We start from the raw sequence: 19,938 nt of genomic DNA, 5'->3' as shown, positions 1-19,938 counted from the left end.
TCTTCATAAGAACTGCCCTCCATTCCAGGCAGCATCCTGGTAAATCACCTGTGTACACTCTCTAAAACTTGCACATTCTTCCCGTAAGAGGGAAGCAGAAGTAAACACAATATTCCAAGTGTGATTTCACCAGGACGCTATAAAGATGCAGTAAAACCTCACGGCTCTTAAAATCAATCCCCTTCTCAGGAAAGCCAACACAACATATGGCTTTTTAACAACCCTATCAACGTGCGTGGCAACTTGAGGGAATAATGGATATACACCCCATGATCTCTCTGTTCCCTCCACACTGCCAAGTATTCTGCCTTTCACCCTGTATTCTGTATTTAGGTTCGACCTTCCAGAATGAATCACTTCACACTTTTCCAGATTGAACTCCTTCTGTCACTTCCAGCCCAGCTCTGCATCCTGTCAATGTCCCATCGCAACCTACAACAGCCCTCCACATTCCCCACCACTCCACCAACCTTCATGTTATTGGCAAACTTACTAACCTACTCTCCAACATCCTCATCCAAGTCATTTATAAAAATCACAGAGAGCAGAGTCCCAGAGCTGATTGTTACAGAACCCCACTGGTCACTGAGCTCCAGGCTCAATACTCTCCATCTGCTGCCACCCTCTGTCTTCTCTAGGCCATCCAATCCTGTAACCGGACAGACAGATTTCCCTGTATCCCATGCCTCCTTATTTTCTGAATGAGCCATCAACGTATTCTGCCATATCCGCAAATAATTCAATAAGGTTGGTGAGGCATGACCTGCCCCACACAAACCTATACTGACTGTCTAACCTTTAACTAACGATTTATGACTGCTTGGAAAACCAGTCTTTAGAATCCTGTCCAATAATCTGCACTTCACAAACATAGGACCAAATCTATAATTCCCAGGATTCTACCGCCGTAACATGGCTCGGACTTTACAAATCTTCCATCCTCTGCCATGTTCCCCAGAAGGGCACTGGAGGGTGGTGGGGGTTACAGAGATAGAGAGGAATATCAGGACAGGAGGATTTTGCAGGCATTAGGAGGGTTGCAATGCCAAAAGGAGGCTTCAGTAATTGTGAGGTTTCATGGTGATGAAGGCATTTGAGGAGGGAGGGAGGGAGGATTGTAGGGAAATGAGAGGTTTCACAGTTTAGGTGTTTTGTTAGGACTGTAAGTGGTTACTGAGTTGGGGAGGTTTAAGCACTGGTGGATATTACATAAACATGTGATTTTAGTTGCAATGCATGAAGAGGATGCAGGAAGCTGGAGAGTATGGGGTCTGAACGAGGTTACACAAATGGGAAGAGTTGTCAGGAGTGCAGGTGTTTACAGAGACAGCAATGGTCTGATCTGGAGCAGAGGACCCAGATTGGGAGGGATGTGGGGACTGGAGGTGGTTTCACGGGGAAGGAGGACCATAGACCCACAGGAGGTTACAGAAATGTGGAGAGCTGTAGGGCTGACGGGCTCATGGAGTTGGGAATGTTGGGAGGGATGGAGAAGTTTACAGGGATAAGGATGTTTGTAGGACAGGGCTGGATTACACCGACAGGGAGTGTTTTAGGGAGCTGAGCAGATTACAGAGATAAAGATGTTTCTATCGACTGGAAAAACACACAGAGATATGGAGGGTCATCGTGACTGAAGATGTTTATAGATATAGGAAGACTTAGGTTCTGGGGTTTATTTGTACATGAAGGCTGTGGAATCCGGATCCTTTTTTCAGACATTGGGGTAGAAATTTTGGTTGGAGACAGTTTCACAGATAAGGGAGCATAGCACAAACGGGAGGAAGTTCCTGCAGTAGGCAGGGTTGGATGGGAGGGTGATGTTTACACAGATAGGGGTGTATGAGCTGGAGAATGTTATGGAGATAGGTAGATGATGGAGAGACTGGAGGAGCTTACAATGACAGGGTGGGTGATAGTGACGGGAGGATGTTACATAGTTAATGAGTCTTGTTGGAACAGGATCAGGAGAGGCACAGGCATTGGAATGGGATCTACAGATCAGGAGTGTTGCAGGGACCTGAGAGGATAACACAGATAGGGATGGTGGTAGGGTCTCTACAGACTGATGGTGTTTTAGGGACTGGAAGAGGTTATGTCGACAGGGAGGACTGTAAGAGCTGCAGGAGCTTATGGAGAGCTGAAGAGTTAGAGCAGTTCACAGAGGAAGGGTTCTCTGACAGGAGTAGGTCACAGATAGGGAGGGCTGTGTGGCCTGAGAAAGTTAAAGAGAGGGAGAGCTTTCGGGTCCGGAAGATATTACACTGATAAGAACGGTTGAAGAGACTGAAGCAAAAATGGATGGAGAAGGTTACACAGACAGGGAGGAATGTAGGGACTGAAGGTGAATACACAAACATGGAGGGTTGTATTGTTAGACAGAGCTTAGAGGGATAGGGACTGGTGTAGGGATTTACACAAAAAGGGAAGTTTGTGTTTTTGGAGTATGTGATGTTGATACAGACAGTGTTAGGGAATGTTTAATGGACTACAGAGGAGCTCAGAGACAATGTATTATGGGGAGTGGAGGAGATTACAGACACAGAGATGGCTGTCGGTTTGAAAAGAGCTTCTACAAATCCTCAGTGCTGTAAGACTGGAAGAAGGTTACAATAATAAGGGTTACCTACACTTAATGATTTTTTTGATATAGAAAAAGTCTCAGAACGGGACTGTCAATAGGAAGTATAGACAATCCAGATGAGTTTACAGAGATGTGAATGTTTTGGGGGATTTCAGGATGGAACAGTGATTGGGAGTGATGTAACAAATGGCAATAGTTATAGGGATTGTTCTAAAAGCAGGAAGAGGTAACAGTCATAGCGATCATGGTAAGGACTGGAGAAGCTTACATCACCAAGGAATGTTTTAGAGTCTGTTGGAGATTACACATATAAGGGGAGTATTGGGGATGAGGCAAGGTCCAAGAGACAGGGATGGTTGACAGGACTGGGCAATAACCTGAATAGAATCTTCACAGTGTGGAAACAGACCATTCGGCCCAACAAGTCCACACCAACCCCTCTAATGAGCATCCTAACTAGACCCATCCCTCTCCCTGTCCAATAAACCCTGCATTCCTCATGGTGAACTCACCTAAACCACACTTGCCTGAATACTACAGTCAACTTATGATGGCCAATCACGCATCGTGCAAATGTTGGACTATGGCAGGAAACCAGAGCACCCGAAGAAACCCACACAGTCAGGGGAGAACAGGCAAAGTCCACACGGACAGTCGGCCAAGGCTGGATTTGAAGCCAGGTTCCAGGCACAGTGAGGCTGATTACACAGAGCACTGCAGAGATTGGACTAGGTCACAAAGTTCACAAGGGTTTATTGGAACAGGAGGAAAATATAGTCAGGAACAGGAGAAGCTTACATAGATGGTGTCCATGAGAGGGACTGGAGGAGGTTAACGCAATAGGGAGGGTTGTGCATTCTCTCGACAATTAGAGGTAGGGACGGTTGGGGAGACTGGATGAAGTTAGTCATACTCAGAGTTGTACACACTCTGAGTAATGGCAGATGGAGTTTACTTCTGATCACTGTGAGGTAATGCACTGTGGGAAGTCTCATAAGCGAAGGATATACATCATGAAGGGTAGGTCCTCCTGGAGAACTGAGAAACACCGGGACCTTGGTGGGCAAGTCCCTGGATGTCTGAAGGTGTCAGCACAGGTTGACAGGGTGGGGAAGGCACCTGAACTGGGAGCAGGAGGGGGACCCACATCCTGATGGGGCGAATTGGTACAGCTGCTTGAGAGGATATAATCTAATCTGGCAGGGTGTTGTATCTTAAACAGTCATAAAACCAGAAAGAAGATTGAGGTTGGTGCACTAGTTAAAGACAGCAATTTCAGCAGACAAGGCAGGCAAGAACATAGCAGGGAATGGGGGAGGGGGAACTGATGATTAAACTGCATTTATTTCAATGCAAGGGACCTGACAGCTAAGGAAGATGAACTCAGGGCATGGATTGGAACATGGGACGGGGAGATTATAGTTATTACAGAAACACAGCTGAGGGACGGCCAGGACTGACAGCTCATTGTTTCAAGGTGGAGATGCAACAGGAAGCATCGAAGGGGAGGCAAGAGAGGACGTGTGGTGGTGGGTTTTCATTGCATGAATCATTACATCAGTACCTAGGGAGGATATTCCCGTGGGATCACCCAGTGACGCTATGTTAGTGGAACTGAGAAATAAGAATGGGTCATCACTCTGACACGATTGTCCTACTGACCCCAAATAATCTGTGGCAGATTGAGGAACAAACATATCAAGAGATCTCAAATATCAACCATAATAATAGGGCTGTTATGGTTGGGGTTTTTAAACTTTTCAAACCTAGACTGGGACTGCCAGTGTTCAGTGTTTGGAAGGGAGGAATTTGGTAATTGTGTTCCATAAAACTCCCAATCTATATGTAAATGGCCTGAAAAGAGAAAGGGCCAAAACCTGACCTCCCCTTGGGAAACAAGTTAGGGAAAGGGACTGAGGTGTGAGTGGGAAAGCATTTTGCCAAAGTGACTCAAGTCTGATAGTTTGAAAATAGCGATGGAAAAGGACAGAGCTGGTCCAAAGGTTCAAGTTATAAAATGGGGCCAGACTAATCTTGACAATATTAGCCAGGAACTCTCAAAAGGTGGTTGGTGAGTCTATTTGCAGGGAAAGGGAAGCCTGGCAAGTGAGAATATTTTAAAAGTTAGACAAATTGAGCGATCACCACCAGCATGTTCTTGTTTGTGTGCAGGTCAATGCTGACAGCATTCGGAAACACTGGCTGTCTATTGAGGGTCTGGTCAAGGAAAAGGGGGCACATGTCAGGTATAGCCAGCTGGACCAAGAGAATCCCTGAGGATCACAGGGACTTTAGCAATACACTTTGGGTAGAAATCAGGATTGCAGAAAGTGTACATGCAATAGCCTTGGCAGAGAATGATAAGGAGAATCCAAAAGTGATTGTATAAATATATTGAGTAAAAGAGTAACTCGAGACAAAATGCTGTCCCTTAAAGATCAATGAGACCATTGGTGTGTGGAACCGCAGGATATGGGTAAGACCTTAAACACATTTTTACTCCAGAACTTATTGTGGACAAAGACTGGGGAACTCCGGGAACAAGAGTAATACGTTAGACCACATTTGGAGTTCTCTGCAATTCCAGTATCCCCGCTATAGGAAGGATGTTGTGAAAGTTGAAAGTGCTCAGAAAAGATTGACAAGATGTTGCCAGGGTTACTGCTGAATAAGCTGGGGTTATTTTTACTGGAACATCGGAGACTGAGGGGTGACCTCATAGAGGTTTATATAAACATGAGGGGTATGGATTGGGTAAACATTCAAGGTCCTTTCCCAGGGGTTGGAGTGTCCAAAACTAGAGGGCATAGGTTTAAGGTTAAAGGGGAAAGGTTTAAACGGCACTGAAGGGACAGCTTTTTTATGCACACGGTGGTGTGTGTATGGAATGAGCTGAGAGAGAATGTAGCATGTACTGATACTATGACAACATTTAAGAGATATTTGGATGTGTATATGAATAATAAGGGTTTATAAGTACATGGGCCAAATGCTGGTAAATGGGATGGACTTATTTACATCTTCTAGTCAGCATCAACGAGTTGGACCGAAGGGTCTGTTTCCATGCTGTACATCTCTAGGACTTGAAAAGAGTGCATGTTACAGAAGTTTTTAAAACACAAAGCTATGGAAAGCCCCAGGACCTGATTAAGTGTATCACAGAACATTGTGGAGCACCGAGCAAAGATATTTGTACCATTGATAGCCATGTGTGATGTGCTGGAAAGGCTGGAGGGTGGCATAGTGGACAGTGAAGACGTTGTAATAGAGGATAAAGCAGATGGCCCTCAGGACTCCTTCGGGTGACCATCCTCCAAGGTGGAGTTCGGGACAGGCAGCAGAGAAAAGTGGCCGAGCAGAGGCTGATAGCTAAGTTCGGTACCCATAGGGAGGGCCTCAACCGGGACCTTGGGTTCACGTCACATTACAGGTGATCACCATTGCACTACACACACACACTCTCACATACATACGGACACAGGTACACACAGACGCGCACACAGACACCCACACACACCCACCCTTATAGACACACACACTCCCACACTCACACATGCACTCCCTCACAGACTTAAGACACTCTGCACCCACTACACACACACTTTCTCACACTCACAACCCCCACCCCAGACAGACACACACAGACATACAAAGACCCACAGACACACATATATTTTGTGGGGTGAATTGTACTTGCAGGATTACATTGTACTTTGCTCAAAAACTGCATACATTCATGTAGAACTCTGCGCTCAAAGACTGCATGAATTTATGTCAAACTCTTATCTCACTTTTTAGATTAGAATCAATCTAAATATCAGGTCATAGACAGAGAACACAGGGGTCTAACACCTTCAACATATTGTCTAGCTATCACCATTGTTAACAGCTAACCCGAGAATGCAACTTTTAAAAAAATGTTTTGTGATTTACACATGAAAGAACTGAAACTATCACTGTATTCTAAACGATGAAAGGCTTAACAGACAATCAATTCTTCAATGTATAATGTCAGTTACATCACACTAAATTTTTGCTATAAACTCTGTGTTACGATCGAGCTCCCCACTATCACCTGATGAAGAAGCGTTGTTCTGAAAGCTAGTGTGCTTCCAATTAAACCTGTTGGACTATAATCTGGTGTTGTGTGATTTTTAACTGTCTTCAATAAGGTTGATGGATTTGTGATGCAGTGATAAGAAGAGATTTAGACACCAGAGAGACGTGGTTACAGGGCGAACAAAAGGTGGACATAAATATTCAATGGATCACAACCTTGTGGAAACTCAGGAAAATGGGTAACGCGAACAATAATGGATAAGAAAGGCATTACAGTGAAATCATTTGACCTCAGATCATGAAGTAGAGTCAGTCTGAATGTAAATTCTGGCTACTACTTGCCAAGGACACAAGGAGCAGAACAGTTTTAGCCACCGAACAGCATTCCATTGCTCATCACTGCATTACACAGGAACTCATTGGAATTTTTTTAACACTTCGTGATAATTTTGGGAAACTTCAATATTCCCATAATCTGGGACAGTCACACTGACAACAGGAACATTGGAAGAGGAGTTCAGATAATTTTTTTTCAGTGTTTCTTTGAATAACAAATTGTGCAACTGGCTAGGGACATAACTATCTCAGAGCGACCGTTGTGTGATGAAACTAAGTGAATGAGTAATGTCACCTGGAGAGATCCTTCGGGAAATTGTGATAATGTGCAGTTTAAAGAAATATAAAGTTTTAAAGTGAGTCACAGAAAGGACATGCTACAACCAGAAACAAAAACAGCCAATGACATGGGTTTGAGATGAGAACTGACCAAGGTAAAGAGGCGAAATAGACTGAAATCTGTGCCTATAAATGAACAGTGGAAAACATTTGAAAGGACAGTTTAAATCACTCAACAAAAGAACATTCCACTGAAACAGACAAAACCTCAGCAAGAAATTCACACTGGCCCCTCACTCAGGACAAAATGTATCATATTAGATTATGAGGCTTAGAAGATCACAAAAAGTACTTAAAATCCTGAAGTGAGAGTGTGTTTTAGGAGTAAGTGTTAAAGGGATTGCAAAGGGTCTGCTCGCAGAAGTTGGGGAGTGGGAAGGGGAATCAGTGTCAGGGTTCAATGTCACAAAAGGAACAGGGAGAGGTGAAAGTGCCGGAGGTGGTAAGAGTGTTGCTGAGAGTGGTCAGGGCCTGAACGATGTTACAAAACCAGTACGGATTGCTGCAGCTGGAGGGGTTTGCAAAGGTAGAGAGGGACATGTGTATTTTTATTTATTCATTCATGGCATGTGGGTGTCACTGTTAATTACCCAGAGGACAGCTCAGAGTCAGCCATATTGCAGTGGGTTTGGAGTGACATGTTAGCCAGACCATGTTAGAATGTCAGATGGTCTACACAAAAGGAGGTTAGGGAACCAGATGAGTTCTTCCCACTGATCAACAATGCTTTTATGGTGACCTGACCAATGTCTTGTACAGATACAATATGACATCCCAACTCCTACTCTCAATGCTCTCCCCAATGGAGGTAACCATCCCAAATGTCTACTTCACCAGCCTGTCTACCTGTGACACCACTTTCAAAGAACTGTCTACCTGCATCCCTGGGTCCCTGACTGACAACACTACCCAGGGCCCGAACATTAACTGTACAGGTCCCACCCTGGTTTGTTTCACCAAAATGGAACACTTCACATTTATTTAATTCAACTTCATCTGCTATTCTTCAGCTCACTATCCCAGCAGTACTGTTCATTCTGTTGTATCACAGATAACCTTCATCACTGTCCAGTTTACCACCAATTTCAGTGTCACTCAAAAAACTTACTTAACTTACTTAACAATATTCCCATCCAAACCATTTATCTAAATGACAAACAGCAGGGGACCCACTCCACCGCTGGTCACATGTCTCCAGTCAGGAAAACGCCATGTCTCCCACCACTCTCTGTCTCCATCAAGCCCAATTTTCTGTCCAGTTGACAAACTCCTCCTGAACGCCATAATCTTTTACACTGATCTGAGCTTATTACCCAGCTTACCATACGACACGTAGAACAAGATCCTTTGGCCATGATGACATGCCAATCTTTTATCCGACCATAAGATCAAAAATAAAAGTGGCAGATAGAGTTTAATTCAGATAAATGCGAGGTGCTGTATTTTGGGAAAGCAAATCTTAGCAGGACTTACACACTTAATGGTAAGGTCCTCGGGTATGTTGCTGAAGCAAGAGACCTTCAGGTGTAGGTTCATAGCTCCTTGAAAGTGGAGTCGCAGATAGATAGGATAGTGAAGAAGGCGTTTGTTATGCTTTCCTTTATTGGTCAGAGTATTGAGTACAGGAGTTGGGAGGTCATGTTGCGGCTGTACAGGACATTGGTTAGGCCACTGTTGGAATATTGCGAGCAATTTTGGTTTCGTTACTATCGGAAAGATGTTGGGAAACTTGAAAGGGTTCAGAAAAGATTTACAAGGATGTTGCCAGGGCTGGAGGATTTGAGCTATAGGAAGAGGCTGAAAAGTCTGGTACTGTTTTCTTTGGCGTGTCGGAGGCTGAGGGATGACATTACAGAGGTTTACAAAATTATGAGAGGCATGGATAGGGTAAATAGACAAAGTCTTTTCTCTGGGGTTGGGGTGTCCAGAACTAGAGGGCATAGGTTATGGATGAAAGGGGATAGATATAAAAGAGACCTAAGGGACAACTTTTTCATGCAGAGGGTAGTATGTGCATGGAATGAGCTGCCAGAGGAAGTGGTGGAGACTGGTACAATTACAACATTTAAGAGGTATTTGTTTGGGTATTTGAATAGTAGGGATTTGGAGGGATATGGACCGGGTGCTGGCAGGTGGGACTAGATTGGGTTGGGATGTCTGGTCGGCATGGACAGGTTGGACTGAAGTGTCTGTTTCCGTGTTGTACATCTCTAGGACTCTAACTTCCATACCCTTCATTTTATTATCATCTATGTACCTATCCAGAAGTATATTAAACGTCCCTAATGCATCTAATTTTACTCCCACCGCTGGCAGTGCATTCCACTCAGCCACCACTCTGTATGTAACAAACCTACCTCTAAAATCTTCCCTTAACCATCCACTAATCACCCGAAAATTATGCCCCCTTGTAATAACTGTTTATATGAGGGTAAAAAATATCTCTCTCTATTCAATCTATGACTCTCATCACCTTGTTCACCTGTGCCAAGTCACCCCTCACCCTTCTTCACTCCAATGAGAAAAGCCTTAGCTCCCTCAAACTTTCATCATAAGACATGTTCTCCATTACAGGCAGCATCCTGGTAAATCTCCTCTTTACCCTCTCTAAAGCTTCCACATCCTTCCTGCAATGATAGGACCAGAACTGAACACAATATTCCAAGTGGGGTCTAACCAGGGCTCTGTACAGCTGCAGCATAACCTTACAGCTTTAAAACTCAATCCCCAAACTAATGAAATCCCACACAATACATTGCTTCTTAACAAGCCAATCAGCTTGGGTGGCTACTTTGAGGGATCTATGGACTTGGTACCCAAGATCCCTCTGTTCCTCCACACTGCCAAAGATCCTGCCTTTACCTCTGTATTCTGCATTCAAATTCAATCTTCAAAGTGAATGACTTCACACTTTTCCCAGATTGAACTCCATCTGCCACTTCTCAGCCCAACTCTGCATCCTGTCAATGTTCCGTTGCAACCTACAACAGCCCTCTACACTATCAACCACTCCACCAACCTTTGTGTCATTGGGAAACTTACTAACCGACTCTTTCAATCACACATCCAAGTCATTCATAAACTCACAAAGAGCAGAGGTTGTGTAACCTCTCCCTGCAGAAAAGCACTGGTCACTGAGCTCCAGGATGAATGCTTTCCATCTATCATCACCCTCAGTCTTCTGTGGGCCAGTAATCCTGTGTCCATACACACAGGTTTCCCTGTACCCCATGCCTCTGCACTTTCTGAATGAGCCATAAAGATGTTTTGTCACATTCTCAAAAGATTCAATAAGACTTGTAAGGCATGACCTGCCCCTTACTAAACCACACTGACTATCTCTAATCAAACTAGGGTTTTCCAAGGAATAATAAATCCTGTCTCCCAGAGTCCTCTCCAATAATCTGCACACCACAGACATAAGACTGACAGGTGTGCAATTCCCAGGATTATCCCTATTCCCTTTCCTGAACAAGGGAATAATATTTTCCTGCCTCCAATCATCTGGTCCAACTCCAGTGGACAGTGAGGGTGCAAAGGTCATCACCAGGTGCGCAGCAATCCACTCCCTCAGTTGCTGTAGTAACTTTGGATGCATCCAGTGTGGGTCAGTGACTTATGTGTCCTTATCTTTTACAAAATTCTCAGCACATCCTCCTTCTTAACATCCACCTGTTCACGTACATCAGCCTGTTTCACGCTGTCCTCACAAACGACAAGACCCTTCTCAGCAGTGAATACTGAGGCATAGTATTCATTAAGGACCTCCCCTACCTCCTGTGACTCCAGGTACAAGTTCCTTCCACTATCCCAGATTGACCTTATCCTCACTCTGGCCTTGCTCTTGTTCCTCGCATAAGTGGAGAATGCCTCACGGTTTTCCTTAATCCTTCCCAACAATGCTTTTTCATGCCCCCTTCTAGTTGCCCTAAGTCCATCTCTTGGTTGTTTCCTGGTACCTTCAGAGAATCCCTACAGTGTGGAAATGGGCCATTTGGCCCAACACCTCCATACCAACCCTCCAAACAGTATCCAACCCAGCCCCATTCCCCCACCCTATTACTCTCCATTTGCACTGACTAATGCACCAAACCTACCCATCCCTGAACACTATGGGTAATTTAGCATGGCTAAGCCACCAAACTGGCACATCTTTGGGCTGTGGGGGGGAAACCGGAGCACCTGGAGGAAACCCACAGGGAGAATGCGCAAACACCCCAGAGACAGTAGCCTGAGGCTATAATCGAAATGGAGTCCGTGGAGCTATTAGGTAGCAGTGCTAACCACTGAGACACCGTGCCACCCAATACAACTCTCTGGAGCCCTGTCTGATCCTTGCTTCCTCAACCTTAAGTAAGCTTCCTCCTTCCTCTTGATTAGATGCTAAAGTCCATGTGGACAATGTTGACTGCTCTGCTTTCAACTATCCTTGGCCACCTCCTCGAAGAGTCAATCCGGTTTGTGAAACGTGGTTTCCCACTCACAAAGCCATGCTGACCATCTCGAATCAGGCCTTGCCTTTGTAAATGTAAGGATCTCTTTTCTCTCAGAATCTCCTCAACAACTTCCCCATCACAGTTCTCACGGGGCTGTAATTTCCTGGATTTTCCCTGCAGTCCTTCAGTGATGGAACAGCATTAGCCAACCTCCAGTCTTCCAACATCTTACTGTGCCTAATATACATATCTCTGTAAGGGATCCTGCAATCTCTTCCCTAGCTTCCCACAATATTCTCGGATTGACCTAATGAGCTACTGAGGATTGATCTAGCTTTATTTGTTTTAAGATTCCAGTACTTTCTCTTCTCTGTTGAGGATTCTTTCCAAGACATCACTATTTATTTCCCCACGTTCCTGACCTTCCATGTCTTTCTCCACAGTAAATACTGACAAGACTATTTTGTCTAATATCTCACCCATCTCCTCTGGTTCCACACATAGGCGACCTTATGATCTTTAAGGAGCCCTATTCTCTCCCAAATTACTCTTTAGCCCTTATTGGAACTTGCATAATAGGCTTCTGATAATTCAAATACACCATATCCCCTGTACCAGTACACCCCTCCTACACCCTTACAATTCTGCCATTTATATTCACACCAACAAATTCAATCCAACAGGCTCATGGCTGTATCAGTCGGCATGGAGACCACTGTCACACACAGTTACTGTACTGCCCTTGCCATACGTACATTCAGTGTCCTGACTGTAAGCATATTGACATTCCCATCACTGTCTGGTGCCTGCAAACGAATTCCTGCTAACGGTTGCTGCTGCTTGTTTATTCTCAGCTCCGCTTTTCATATTCAGATCTACATGACTGTCTCATTAATGCATTAACCTCAAGCTTCCTTCATAACTTGTTGGCTTTTTGCCTAGTCTACCTATTGGGACGAGATTGGGTTGGGATAGCTGCACAGCGGTTGGACCGAAGGGTCAGTTTCCATGCTGTACATCTCTGACTCTATGACTCCATCCAAACAACCCTTCAGTATTCACTTCCCAGCGATGGGCATTCTGCAGCTACATCTCCGGAATGACAGTTCCCACATATCTGATCACTGTCATTCCATCTTCCTTATGGTGAATACAGGGAGTCATTCCTCAGTTGTGGGGGGTTGAACAGATGTGTAGAGGTTACAGAGATAGGGAGGCTGACAGGGGCTCAAGGATGTTATGAGCTAAACAGAGTTACATGTGGTCAAGAATGTCAGTGGGACAAAGGGGTTTGGGGATTGAAGGAATTTACAGAGATAGAGGGAGCTGGATTAGATTCTGGAGATAGGGATAGGGATGGAGATAGGAAGAGGCAGGCAGACTGAGAGGCACAGACAGGGGTCTGTTTCATCTAGGAGATTATTGTGCATACTAACAGAGATATGGAAGGTTGTCGTGACTGAAGACATTTACAAATATAAGAAGGCTTCTAGGCTCTGGAGGCTACAGAGATAGGAAGGCAATGGAGAATGCCAGGTTACTGGGTTGGAGACAGTTACACAGATGGGGAGGGTTGCACAAACTGAAAGAGGTTCCTGTGGTCGGGAGGGGTATGGTGTCGGGAATGAGGGTGAAATTTAACAAGATAAAGATCAAAGAATTGGAGAAGGATAAAGGAGATTACAAATTTTTCACAGCTAAGGAAGGGTTGTAGGAGCTGGAGAAGATTACAGAGGTAGGGACCGATGGAGAGGTTAAAGACAAATACATTGACATGGAGGGTGGTATTGGTGGGAGGAGCTTACAGGGATAGACAGGGCTGTCAGGGTTTACAGGGATAAAGGAATTTAGTATCTACTGGAGAAGGTTAGGGATTAGGGTGTTGGGGATTGGAGAACCTGACAGAGACAGAGACAGAGACAGAGACAGAGACACAGAGAATGATGTGGACTAGAGGAGATTCCAAACAGAGGAAGGATTATTGGGACTGGAGAATATTACAGAGATCACTAAAACAGCATGGGCAGGATTGATGCCTGCGATCCCCTGCGCTGTCGCATTGAGGACCAGTACAGAAGAGGTGAAAGCAGGACCCTCACAAGATGGTGAGAATGAAGTCTAGAATGTTGCTGTTCCTTACCCAGCTCTGTATCTATGTCTGGTCTTCCAGGTCTGAATATAGAAGTCTACTACTTCCACCCTGTGTTGTGTACTGTGAGCGATCTTAACAGCTGCAGGAATTACTGAAGGCTCCAGATCTCCCTCTCCATCTGTCTCTGGCTGACCAACCAGTTTCAATGAGGTGATGGATGAGACAGGAGTTAGGAACATCCTGATTACCTGTATGAGACAGAAATAGACAGAATGGGAAATTAGACTGATGCAATGAGGAGAACACATGCAGAGTGGCACTGAGTCCAGCAGAGATCTCGATAATCCCAGTCTCCATCCCTTGTCTGTGCTGCTGCATCTCTCTGGAATGGATAATTCTGTTGACTCAGGATCTCAGACCATCTGTAAGAGGGAGAAATGCTGACAGAGGAAGTAAATAGACTGACCCAGCGAGGGATACCAGATGGAGAGATACTGAGTGATAGCACATTATTAGACACTGTATTAACAGGGAATTATTTGAATTTGTAACAAAGGCACTGGGATAATTGTGAGGGGATTCAACCTTCCTATCTCATCATCTCTATGGCAGTGGCTCACAGATGAGGCTGACTCTCTCCCACTCAGTGGGGGTGGGGGAGTCTGGAGTTGGCTGTCCAGACCGATGTGGCCTTCCACAGACTCTGTTACACTTGAGGCAGAAGGTGGACATGGAAAGGGGGTGGGTGGGACGTTGATATGACAGCGCGCTCCTTGTGCTGTTTTCTCCTGGATTCCAGTTTTCCCCACAGAAAGTCTCGAGGTGCTCGACACCTTCCCAATGCTCCTTCCCACTTCAGACGGTCTTGGCCGATTTGATTAAGAGCTGAAAAAAAAACTGATCAATTCTGAAGTAACCAACATTTAGAAATATGGAGGAGTGCAGTGGGAAGAGGAAATATTGTCAGTGTTTAATCAGAGTAGCGGAACAGGGAGAATTGAAGGTGCTGGAGGTGGTGAGAGTGTTACAGAGAGGGGCAAAGGCCTGAACAACATTACAAAGCCAGTACGGATTGCTGCAGCTAGAGCCATTTGCAAAGGTAGGGATAGACATCTGTATTTTTCATTGATTCATTCACGGCCTAAGGATGTCACCGGTTGGACCAGCATACATTGCCCTCCTGCTAATTGCCCAGGTGCAGCTCAGAGTCGGCCATATTATTGTGGGACTGGAGTCACATGTGAGCCAGACCAGGTAAGAATGTCAGATAACCCTCCCTAAAGGACAGACGTGAACAAGTTGGTTTTTTCCAGATAATCAACAATGCTTATACAGAGGCCTCACTAATATCCTGTACAGATACACCATGACATCCCAACTCCTACTCTCAATGCTCTGCCCAATGAAGGGTAACCCTCCCAAACACCTGCTTCACCAGCCTGTCTACCCGTGACGCTACTTTCAAAAAACTGTGTACCTGCATCACTGGGTCACTGACAACAGTACCCTGGGCCCGAACATTAATTGTACAAGTCCAGCCTGGTCTGCTTTACCACAATACAACATCTTGCATTTCTCCACCTGTTATTCCTAACCTCACTGGTCCAGCAGTACTGTTGATCCCATTGTACTCTTCGATAACCCTCTTCACTGTCCACTTTATCACTAATTTCAGTCTCACTCACAAACTTGATAACCATGGCGACTGTATTATCATCCAAACTGTTTACGTAAATGATGCACAACAGTGACCCAGCACCGAACCCCATGGCACATCGTTGGTCACAGGCCTGCAGTTTGAGCAGTCACCCTTTATGAACATGCTCTGTCTCCTACCGTGAATCCTGATTTGTATCCAGTTGATGAGCGCTCCCTGGTTATGTCTGATCTAAACTTACTAACCAGCCTGCCATGCAGAACCTTGTCAAAGGCCTTGATAAATTTCGTGTGGACATCGTGTACTGCTCTGCTTTGACCTCTCACTTGTCTACCTCCACTCCCAGGTTTGAGGCATGATTTCCCGTGCACAAAGGCATGCTGACGATCATTAATCTGTCCTTACCTTTCCAAATGCACGATGATCGTTTCTCTCAGAATCTCCTCCAACAACTTACCACCCTGCCATCAGTCTCACTGGTCTGTAGTAGCTGTTGATGATACAAATATCTCTGGAAGGGGTCCTGTAATTTCCTCCCTCGCTTCTCACAAGGCGCTGGGATATATCTGACCATGTCCCAAGGTTTTATCTAACTTATTGCATTTTAAGACATCCAGCACCTCCTGTTCTCCAATGTGCACTCTTTTCAAGACATCACTATGTATTTTCCTAACTTACCGAGCTTCCATGTCTTTCACCACAGTAAATCCTAACGCAAAATATGTGTTCAGTATCTCCCCCATCAGCAGTGATTCCACACAGACAGCCTCATTGATCTTTCAGGGGCCCTATTCTCTCCTGAGCTAAGTTTTAGACCTTGTTGAAACTTGTCAAAATACTTCTGAAATTTCAAATATCCCTCTACCACAACTAGCCTCCCCCAACCTTATCTATTCTGCATTTATAGTCACACCAAAATATAGAATCCAACAGATTTAAAAATATTCCCCTTTTATAAAATCATACATCTCCCATTGTTTCTAAACATCCAGTTATCATTTATTGTCATATTCTTTATAGCACATTCCAGCACGTTACCGACTTACTGTCAGGCTAACACCGTTTGGTTCAGACTCACTGCACAAAGGATTTTGGGAATCCATGTGCATCAATCTGAAACAGGTAGCTTACAGGATCAGCAGGTCATAGAGAAGGCAAAGGGAATGGAGTCTAAAAATAGGGAGGTCTTGCTAAAATGATGCAAGGTACAAGTCAGACCACACCTAGATTATAATGAACAGTATGCGTGCCCTAAGGAAAGACATTCTTGTGTTGGAGGCAGGCCAGGGAAGGTTCACTCGGCTGATTCTGGAGATGGCGGGATTTTCCAATGAGAAGAGGTGGAGTAGATTGACCTTGAACCTAATGGGGTTTTGAAGAACGGAAGAGAAATTGAATGAAACATCCAGGATTGTGAGGGGCTTTGACAGGGTGGATGCCGTGAAGTTAGAAACTAGAATAGTACAGCACAGGAAAAGGCCCTTCGGCCCACCATGGCTGTGCTGACCATGATGCTATTCTCAACTAATCCCATCTGCCTGCACATGGGTGATATCCCTCTATTCTCTCCCTATTGATGTTTCTGTCTAAATGCTACTTCAAAACTGAGTGACAGTCTGCAGAGAACAACAGAATCCACGAATCCCCGTTGCATGTGTCAGGGTCAATGACAAAAGTTTCATTCTTTTAAAAATGACAACTCCTCAATTCCTGCATCTCATAAAACTGCCATTTAAAAATATTAAAATAAAGAACATTCTAAATGAAGGTTTTGATGCGGTGACCTCTGGTCAGTCCTGTCGATCTGTTTGTTACCAGATGCACGGAGAGTGCTTTTTACCAGAGCATCACCAGGTCAGTGTCAGGCACACAGAGAGAACGGGCAAATAGATTCACACCTGAATTCACATCTCCCAGCCTGGCAATCGTAAGCTGTGCCCACCATTCCGGTAAAGATACAGAAAAAAATAGAAACAGGACATCAGAGCCAGAAGACTGGAGGTTGGCTATCGTGTTGCTACTATTTAACAAAGGCAGTAAGGAAAAGCCATGGAACTATAGACTGGTGAGCCTGACATCGGTGTGTACGTTGTTGGAGGGAATCGTGAGGGACAGGATGAACATGTATTTGGAAAGGCAAGGACTGATTAGGGATAGTCAATATTTCTTTTTGAGTGGGAAATCATGTCTCACAAACTTGATTGAGTTTTTAGAAGAAGTAACAGAGAAGATTGATGAGGGCAGAGCAGTGGATGTGATCTATATAGACTTCAGTAAGGCGTTCAACAAGGTTCCCCATTGGAGACTGGTTAGCAAGGTTAGATCTCACGGAATACAGGGAGAACTAGCCATTTGGTAAAGAACTGGATCACAGGTAGAAGACAAAGAGTGGTGGTGGAGGGTTGGTTTGCAAACTGGAGGTCTGTGACCAGTGGAGTGCCACAAGGATCGGTGCTGGGTCCAATATTTTGCATTGTTTCCATAAATGATCTGGATGTGAGCATAAGAGGTATAGTTAGTAAGTTTGCAGATGACAACAAAATTGGAGGTGTAGTGGCCAGCAAAAGAGGTTACTTCCAATTACAATGGAATCTTGATCAGATGGGCCAATGCGCTGAGAAGTTGCAGATGGATATTAATTCAGATAAATGCAAGGTGCTGTATTTTGCGAAAGCAAATCTTTGCTGGACTTATACACTTAATGGTAAGTTTTGACGGAGTGTTGCTGAACATAGAGATATTGGAGTGCAGGTTCATAGCTCTTGAAAGCAGAGTTGCAGGTAGGTAGGATAGTGAAGAAGGCATTTGGTATGCTTTCTTTTATTGGTCAGAGTATTGAGTACAGGCGTTGTGAGATCATGTTGTGGCTGTACAGGACATTGCTTAGGTCACTTTTGGAATACTGTGTGCAATTCTGGTCTCCTTTCTTTGAGAAGGATGTTGTGAAACTTGAAATGGTTCAGAAAAGATTTACAAGGATGTTGCCAGGATTGGAGGGTTTGTGCTATAGAGAGATTGAATAGGCTGTGGCTGTTTTCCCTGGAGCATCGAAGGCTGAGGGGTGATCATTTAGAGGTTTATAAAATCATTAGGGGCGACCATATAGAGTTTTATAAAACCATATAGAGCGATATAAAGTAGGGGCATGGAGAGGCTAAAGAGACAAAGTCTTCACCCTCGGGAATGGGAGTCCAGAACTGGCGGACACAGGTTTACGGTTAGAGGAGAGAGATATAAAAGAGACTTAAGGGGCTTTTTTTCCACGCAGAGGGTAGTACGTGTATGGAATGAGCTGCCAGAGTAAGTGGTGGAGGCTGATACAAAGATATCCAGATGGGTATATGAATAGGAAGGGTTTGTAAGAATATGGGCCAGATGCTGGTAGGTGGGACTGGATTGGGTTGGGATATATGTTCGGCATAGACAGGTTAGACTGAAGGGTCTGCTTCCATGCTGTACATCTCTTTGACTCTAAGATCGGCTGAATGGTCCAATCAAAGATGATCTGTGATTCAAATCTTAACATCCTTCAGGGTCCACAACCCATTCTTGGTCCCATCCTGCAGGCTCTATGAATCCCACACTGTCTAACCTCCTGCAGGATCCACGTTCCTTCCTACATTAGTACCATCCTCCAGGTTCTGCAGCCCTTCCTACCTCCGTAACATGGCCCGGTCTCTACAAATCTTCCTTCCTTTGCAATGTTCCCCAGAAAGGCACTGGAGGATGGTGGCATTTACAGAGTTAGAGAGGGATATCGGGATTGGAGGATTTTGCAGGCATTAGGAATATAGGGACTTGAGGAGGTTTCACAGTTTATGAGTGTTATATAGATTGTAGGAAGTTACAAAGATAGGGACGGTTTCAGATTGGAAGAATCTGCAGAAAACGTTTACATGGTTAAAGGCAGGAACCTTAGCAGTGTGCACGAACAGAGTGATCCTGTGTCCCTGAAGTTACCACCCAAGTTGAGAGGGTGTTAAGAATGCATATGGTGTGTTGGCTTTCATTAGCAAGTATGGCTAAGACCCTAAACATTTGTTTTCCCTCCAGAACTTACTGTGGACAAAGACTGGGGAACGCAGAGAACAAGAGTAATACGTTAGACCACAATTGGAGTTCTCTGCAATTCCAACCTCCCTGCTACAGGAAGGGTGTTGTGAAGCTTGAAAGTGTTCAGAAAAGATTAACAAGATGTTGCAAGGATTTCTGCTGAATAAGCTGGGGTTATTTTCCCTGGAGCATCAGAGACTGAGGGGTGACCTGACAGAGGTTTATATAAACATGAGGGGCATGGATTGGGTAAAGAGTCAAGGTCTTTTCCCGGGGTTCGAGAGTCCAAACCTAGAGAGCATAGGTTTAAGGTTGAAGGGGAAAGGTTTAAAAAAGGGACTGAAGGGACAACTTTTTCATGCACATGGTGATGTGTGAATGG

At 44.7% G+C, this 19,938-nt stretch overlaps 1 long non-coding RNA gene across 3 annotated transcripts in view; it reads right to left on the bottom strand.

The window, feature by feature from the left end:
* The window catches only part of LOC140487751 (uncharacterized), a 76,655-nt gene that overhangs the window by 48,465 nt on the left and 8,252 nt on the right, over nt 1-19,938 (bottom strand). For all 3 annotated transcript variants that reach the window (XR_011962931.1, XR_011962932.1, XR_011962930.1), the window contains exon 2: nt 13,895-14,094. This is a non-coding gene — a long non-coding RNA (uncharacterized lncRNA). The remainder of the gene's footprint in view (nt 1-13,894; nt 14,095-19,938) is intronic.

The sequence above is a fragment of the Chiloscyllium punctatum genome, chromosome 17 (assembly GCF_047496795.1).
Source record: "Chiloscyllium punctatum isolate Juve2018m chromosome 17, sChiPun1.3, whole genome shotgun sequence".
Classification (NCBI taxonomy): Eukaryota; Metazoa; Chordata; class Chondrichthyes; order Orectolobiformes; family Hemiscylliidae; genus Chiloscyllium; species Chiloscyllium punctatum.
The sequence above is the reverse complement of the archived record's forward strand: the minus strand, read 5'-3'. Positions and strand labels throughout refer to the sequence as shown.